General features: G+C 48.0%; 1 pseudogene; it reads right to left on the bottom strand.

The window, feature by feature from the left end:
- Positions 1-1,096: 1,096 nt before the first annotated feature.
- On the bottom strand, positions 1,097-3,106 carry LOC136522161 (putative UPF0481 protein At3g02645; annotated as a pseudogene).
- Between the last annotated feature and the right edge of the window lie 3,049 nt (positions 3,107-6,155).

Raw genomic sequence — 6,155 nt, 5'->3', positions numbered from 1 at the left:
TTCCCTAGGCGGTTGTCCCCTACCCTCCACGTCGTGGTCGTTGGTGCTGCTACCTCTTGCCCCTCGTGGACTCAGCCACACCGTTGCCCCTGCACCCTGGACTTGGCAACACTATTGCCTCTATCCTATGAGGACTTAGCCACGTCGCCGCCCCAGAGCTTATGCCACGCTGACAACCCCTCCTCCTCGCTGCATCGGGGCCCACACACTGTGCCTCTTCCTCCCCATGTTGGGCCAGTGTCCGTGCGCCACATGCGCTCCTCCTGAGCCGCATCTCGGCCCCGCCCCACTCATGCTAGTGGTTACGCTCCATCTCATCCCCTCCAAAGCTTCGTTGCACCCCTCAAACATTGGCGGGCGAGCTCCACCTTCCCCTTCTAGAGCTGGCTTCGATGCTCTCGCCTGATCCAACGCTAGCTACGCCCTCGTAGGCCCTACTCTCCTCCTATGCTGGTGGCCGTGCTCCTCCCTCCTCCATGCGTTGGCACCCGTGGCACCACACCCTCGCCCCAGTGCTAGCAGACCACGCGCTGCCCCTCTGAATCCTTTGACGCTACTCCTCATCTCATCTTGTCCTTGCTTGGGAATGGAAGAGAGCTCCATGAGCATGTGCCTCCACCGGGTGGTTCGGATGAGCACAGGGTGTGACACGTGTGGCCGTGGAGGTAGCATGCTTGAACATAGCGGCGGCAAGAGGGGGAGGGAGGGGGAGGCAGGCAACACGCAATTTTGCATGGTGGCAGAGGGAGGAGAAGACAAATTGTGGAGGAATGGGATGACCATGGAGAACAGGGGCAATTTAGTTCATACAGAAATATTAACGCCTACAGATGGGCCCTAGGGGCCATCAAGTGTATAAACCGGCAAATTTCAAGTACTTAGGAAATTGCAATAGCATGTTTCTAATATCACGAATAGTAATGGTAGTTCTCAAATTTGCGATAGTCGTAATGACACCATCCAATTAACCAGTGCTAAAACGCCTAGCTCTAAAACTAAACAGAGCACCTTGTATGCATGATGTATGAATTTTGGTTGCCTGAGATTAAGGAGGCGTGATGTTCAACAGATAAAAAAACACTTCATCTTAAGAAGAAACAAGGTAGATTACAAATGGACATATACATAAGAGTATGATTATCTCACATTCTCACCTATTTTCATGAAAGCTTAAACGATTAACTCGTGCTGTTTAGCACTGCAAAAACCATCAAAGCTGCAAATAATGTAAAATCGTCACAACCAATTACTTTGCACATCAAAAGCACAGCAGCGAATCGCCATGCCCCATGCAAGCCATGTCGCGTAGCCCGATACAGAAAGTCGCGCGAGTAGAATCACTCTGCCTTGGTGACGGTGACGGCGCCGAACCAGCGCGAGCAGGTGTAGACGGAGCAGAAGGCCTGCAGCGCGGCGAGCAGCAGCATCATGATGGCGGCGAGGAAGGTGAGCAGCTGCCACGAGCTGAACACGTACTTGCGCATGAACCGCTTCGTCTTCACGCGCCACCGCGAGTTGTAGTAGCGGTTCACCTCCTCGATCGTCCTGTCCATGAACGCCACCTTGGTGAGCCGCACCGACCGCGTCATCCCGTTCCACAGCTTGGCGACCTCGCCGTCGTTCTTCATCCGGTTCAGCACCACCCCGCGCCGCCGCAGCAGCGCCACGTCCTCGTCGGTGTCGATGATGCCGTTCATCAGCTCCGTGTACCGCGCCAGCACCAGCGGGCCCGACGCCGCCGACGCCTCGTAGGCGACCAGGTTCCGAAGCAGCACCTCCGTGTTGGAGTCCAGGGTCACCACGGGCAGCTGGAAGGTCGCCGTCTTGGCGTCGAACGCGATGGTGGACAGGTCGCCGGAGGTCGGGAGAAACTTGACCCCGGCGTTGACCAGCTCGGACACCGAGGGGATCATGATCTCCTCGATCAGCGGCGGCCGGGTTAGGTACCCAGCGGCAGATGAGCTCGTGTCGCGGGGATCGTTGCTCCCGTCGCCTGACATGAAGGACCCCACGCCCGGCACGACGGCGAGCATCTTCCATGGCGCCTTGATGGCAAACTCGATCGGCTTCGTCACGTAGCGCATGGGCCCTGCCGTGTTAAGACCCGACACGATGCCCCACACGGCGAGGAACAGCTGCTTCACGTACTCGCAGCCGGCCGCCGGCTTCCGCTCCTCGGCGCCGCCGCCGTCCGCGGCCTGCTCCTCGATGTCGTAGCCCTCGTCACGGAAGGTCCCGTTGGCGCCGTCGGCCTCCTCCGTGGTGTCTTCTGCCGGCTTCGGCAGGAGTATGTAGTAGAGCACCTCCAGCAGGTGCGCGTGCTTGCCGACGTCGACCGCCGGGAAGTTGTCCATCATCTTGAACGGGCAGAGCTCCTTCGTGAGCCCGGTGACCATCCGCGCGAGCGTCTCGCCGGCCTCGTCGACCGACGGGTGCTGCGGCTCCAGGATCTTGCAGGAGCAGGAAGAGCGGGACCTGGTTCTCGAGCATGAGCATGTCGCGGAGGATGAGGTTGTGCGCGGACTTCCTCCCGGTGAAGTCAACGAGGTGCGCCATCCTCGACGACACCCTCCTCAGCGCCCTGCCGCCGTCTCCCTCGTCGTCGGCGATGGCGACGGCGTAAATCTGCAAGAACTCGAGCAGGAACGCGCCGTCGACGACCATCATCCACGCCAGCGTCTCGCCGTTGAAGTCGAGGTACCGGTGGTAGTAGGCGCGGATCTTCCGCTCGAGGCGCGCGAACTGCTAGGACGAGGCCGTCGAGCTTGAGCCCCGCGCAGAGCCGCTTCTGCGCGCGGCTCGCCGAGGCGAGCTTGTAGCTCTCCATCTCGTACAGCTCGGGACGCCAGTGGTGGTAGGGGCCGAGCGCGATGAACTGAGGGGTGTAGGCCTCGGGCTTGTGCAGCCGCAGCTGCTTGGGCACGTTGAAAACGGACACCGAGATGCCGTTGTCGTCGTCGTCGCCGGCGGCGGCGTCGTCGTCCTGGAGAGAGTGACGGATCTGGACCACCCACCGTACCTCGTCGAACAGCAGCGGCGTCCCGTGGCGTACCAGCTTGTTGATCCGACGAGGCCATTGGTAGTCCTCCGTCCTGTGTGCTTCCTCTCACGGTTAGTAGCAACTGGCAAGGAAAATCATTCCAACTAACCAGAAACGATGGCACTAGCTTGTGATTTACACATACATTGATTGTTAAGTGTGGCGGGAGCCACTGGAGACAGGGGCAAGAACGGTGACAGCGAACAAGAAAGAAGGCAAAGCATTGCAACACACACAAATACTCGTTCCGTCCTTGAATAAATAGATTTTTTTTTTGAATTGCTGAATAAACAGATTTCTTGTAAGTTCAGGACATATTATTATGATAAAGAAAAGACCATATTACCCTTCATTAATTGGATTCAAGTTGCAAAGTAATTATAGTATTTACTACACCCATCTAACTGCAAAAACTCAAGCCTGGATCGGTGAAAAAGAGAGAAGAAAGAGGGTGGAGTAAATATGAGGGATCTTCGAGAAAAATAATTGAGTTAGTGGACCGTTCAATCTCCTAGAGATTGATTTATTTGTGACAAATTTGTGTTAGAAATCTATTTATTGGATAGAGCGAGCAAACCCCTAAACGGTGTTTTGATCTGACCGAGAAGCCACAGGGCCAAAACACACGAGTAACGAGGACAACAACCTGTGTTTCGGTATAGCCTAAAATTTTACATTATATAAGTATTATAAATGTTTCATGAATAAATTTAGTAAACTGATTATCTTTACCATCTTATATTTATTTTCTAACATAGCACTCAATTAGATACTCCATAATCTCTATCAGATTGTGATCGATTTGCCAAATACTCTATATGGCGATGTGGGTTTCTAATATTCATTTAGTTGAAACCTTAGCTTAAATTATAGTGGCTCCTGCATCCTTTTTTAAACCATTTAATCTATATTTTGGCCTATATTTTTATCTTATTAGTTGTTACAATTTATTTATCCAAGTTCGAACCCTAGTGTTATTGTGTCTTTCATTCAGAATTTTCTTTTATATTTTATGAAAAAAATGAATTCTAGGTCCAAAGCTCCACTCTTTATTACGACAATCATGGATAGTTATTTCATCTTGCATTACACTTGTCAAGATGCTGAATTTATTTGTTGTGTTGAAGAATTATATGCATATTATTATTGTTTTATAGAAACATAGAGTGCTTAAAGCTAAATTAACAATACTGACATGCTATAATGTTTCAAGTAAAATGTATAAACTTATCTAAAGTACTCCCTCCGTTCTATTGCAAGTGGTTTTAAATTAGTTTTAATTCAAACTTGTCTTACTTTTACCAAGTTTCTAAAATATATTAAATCTACAATATCAAATAAATGCACTATCAAAATACATTGTGTATATAATAAGTCTACTTTGATACTATAGATGTTTATGCATTTGTTTGAAAAAATGTGAAAACTAGAGAAGCTTAGCTTAAGACAAAGCTAAATCAATCTACAATTTAGAATGGAGGGATACCAACTTAAAAATATGGCCTTGGAGTATTAAAATAGGTTAAAGTAAAATAGCCAGTGTGTAGGTGGGTTTGTCAAAATATCTTCCTACAATTGATAAACTATTATAATTATTATTTATTTTAACATATCTATATGTTTATTTGGTCTACATAGTGGCATATAATATTTTTAATTTAGCCATGATAGAGCTGTGTAGTTTAGAAACACATATAGCGTATTTTTTTGTGGGGGTATGATCCCCGGTATCCACGAGACAAGACATGGGCCGCACCATTAGAGGTGGCCCAGCCTACAAGATCAAGGCGTGCACGACGCTGCTCGGCATGCACCGCAAGATATTGTATATTACCAAATAGGATATTTTTCTTGTAACCCTACCCCTCCAGAGTATATAAGGAGAGGCAGGGGTCCCTAGCGGACAAGATACATACATCGACATACATATCATATTCAATACAATACACCAAAGACACATGACGTAGGGTATTACGTCGACCAGACGGTCCGAACCTGTCTAAATCGATGTCTCTGCGCCTTGTGTCATCATCCGGTTCCTGATTCCGCACACCTCCACCGATCAATCTACCTTCGTGGGATACCCCTCGGTGGACTGCGGGACATCTTTTGTCGATATTTTTATTATCCAATTATTCTCCCTAATAGATTGTATTGGTATTAGATATAAATTATTATTTTTAATATTATTTTATAATAGCATAGGTGGGCAATTTAGATACAAATTTACTTCATTATTTTCAATTATATTTTATAATGGCAAGTGTAGGTAGCTTAGATCCAAATTTAAAATGTTACTCTATGTATTTTTTTTATAATGGTAAAGATGGGTAATTCTAGAAAATATAATAGCTCCGATGGCTATTATAATGATTAGAATCTGGCGTATCAAATCAAAGCATAGATGTTCCTGAAATTTATGTGTATTTATATAATCTTATATTTTTTTCTCCTGGTGTGTCTCGTAAGGAGTAACTGTTTGAATCCTTCTAATAGTAAGATTGACTTAATAAAGTTGAGTTGGTGGCATGGTCCTTTCAGTTTTGACATGTCCAGATTCAGCTTATTTTTCAGAAGTCTCGTTGCGTGCCCATTCGTAGTGATCATCACCATGCCCCAGCTTCCATTTTATTTTTGCCCACATGGTTCTTCTTCTGCAATGGATGCAATCAGAGAGCTGCAGAAGTGGACCAGCTGCCCAGCTTGGCCTTTCACTTTCCTGTCTCTCTCAGTCCTGCTGCCTGCATGCGTCCTGCAACTGGAGTAGTACCCTGCCGAAAGCAAAACAGGGAGAACAATCATGAACCGAAGCATACTTCGCTGATTTGTAGTTTTGTACCTGCCAACACCATGACCGGAGGCATATACTTCGTTAATTGGTACAAAAACCAAAACTAGCTGATAAGAACCCTTCAAGTTTGCCAACAATCTCCGATGGAACTCCATAATAAAGCCCAGACATACGACACGGCACATACATTACAGGGTGGAAACAAGATCGAGTGACCAAATGATACCGGCCGATCGCCTCATCGAGGGAATGATGACACTGACATCCACATTATTCACACCACACATGCACCAGACTGGAAAGAACAGTGATCTGGGTCGTGGA

The sequence above is a fragment of the Miscanthus floridulus genome, chromosome 18, assembly GCF_019320115.1.
Source record: "Miscanthus floridulus cultivar M001 chromosome 18, ASM1932011v1, whole genome shotgun sequence".
Taxonomy (NCBI): Eukaryota; Viridiplantae; Streptophyta; class Magnoliopsida; order Poales; family Poaceae; genus Miscanthus; species Miscanthus floridulus.
The sequence above is the reverse complement of the archived record's forward strand: the minus strand, read 5'-3'. Positions and strand labels throughout refer to the sequence as shown.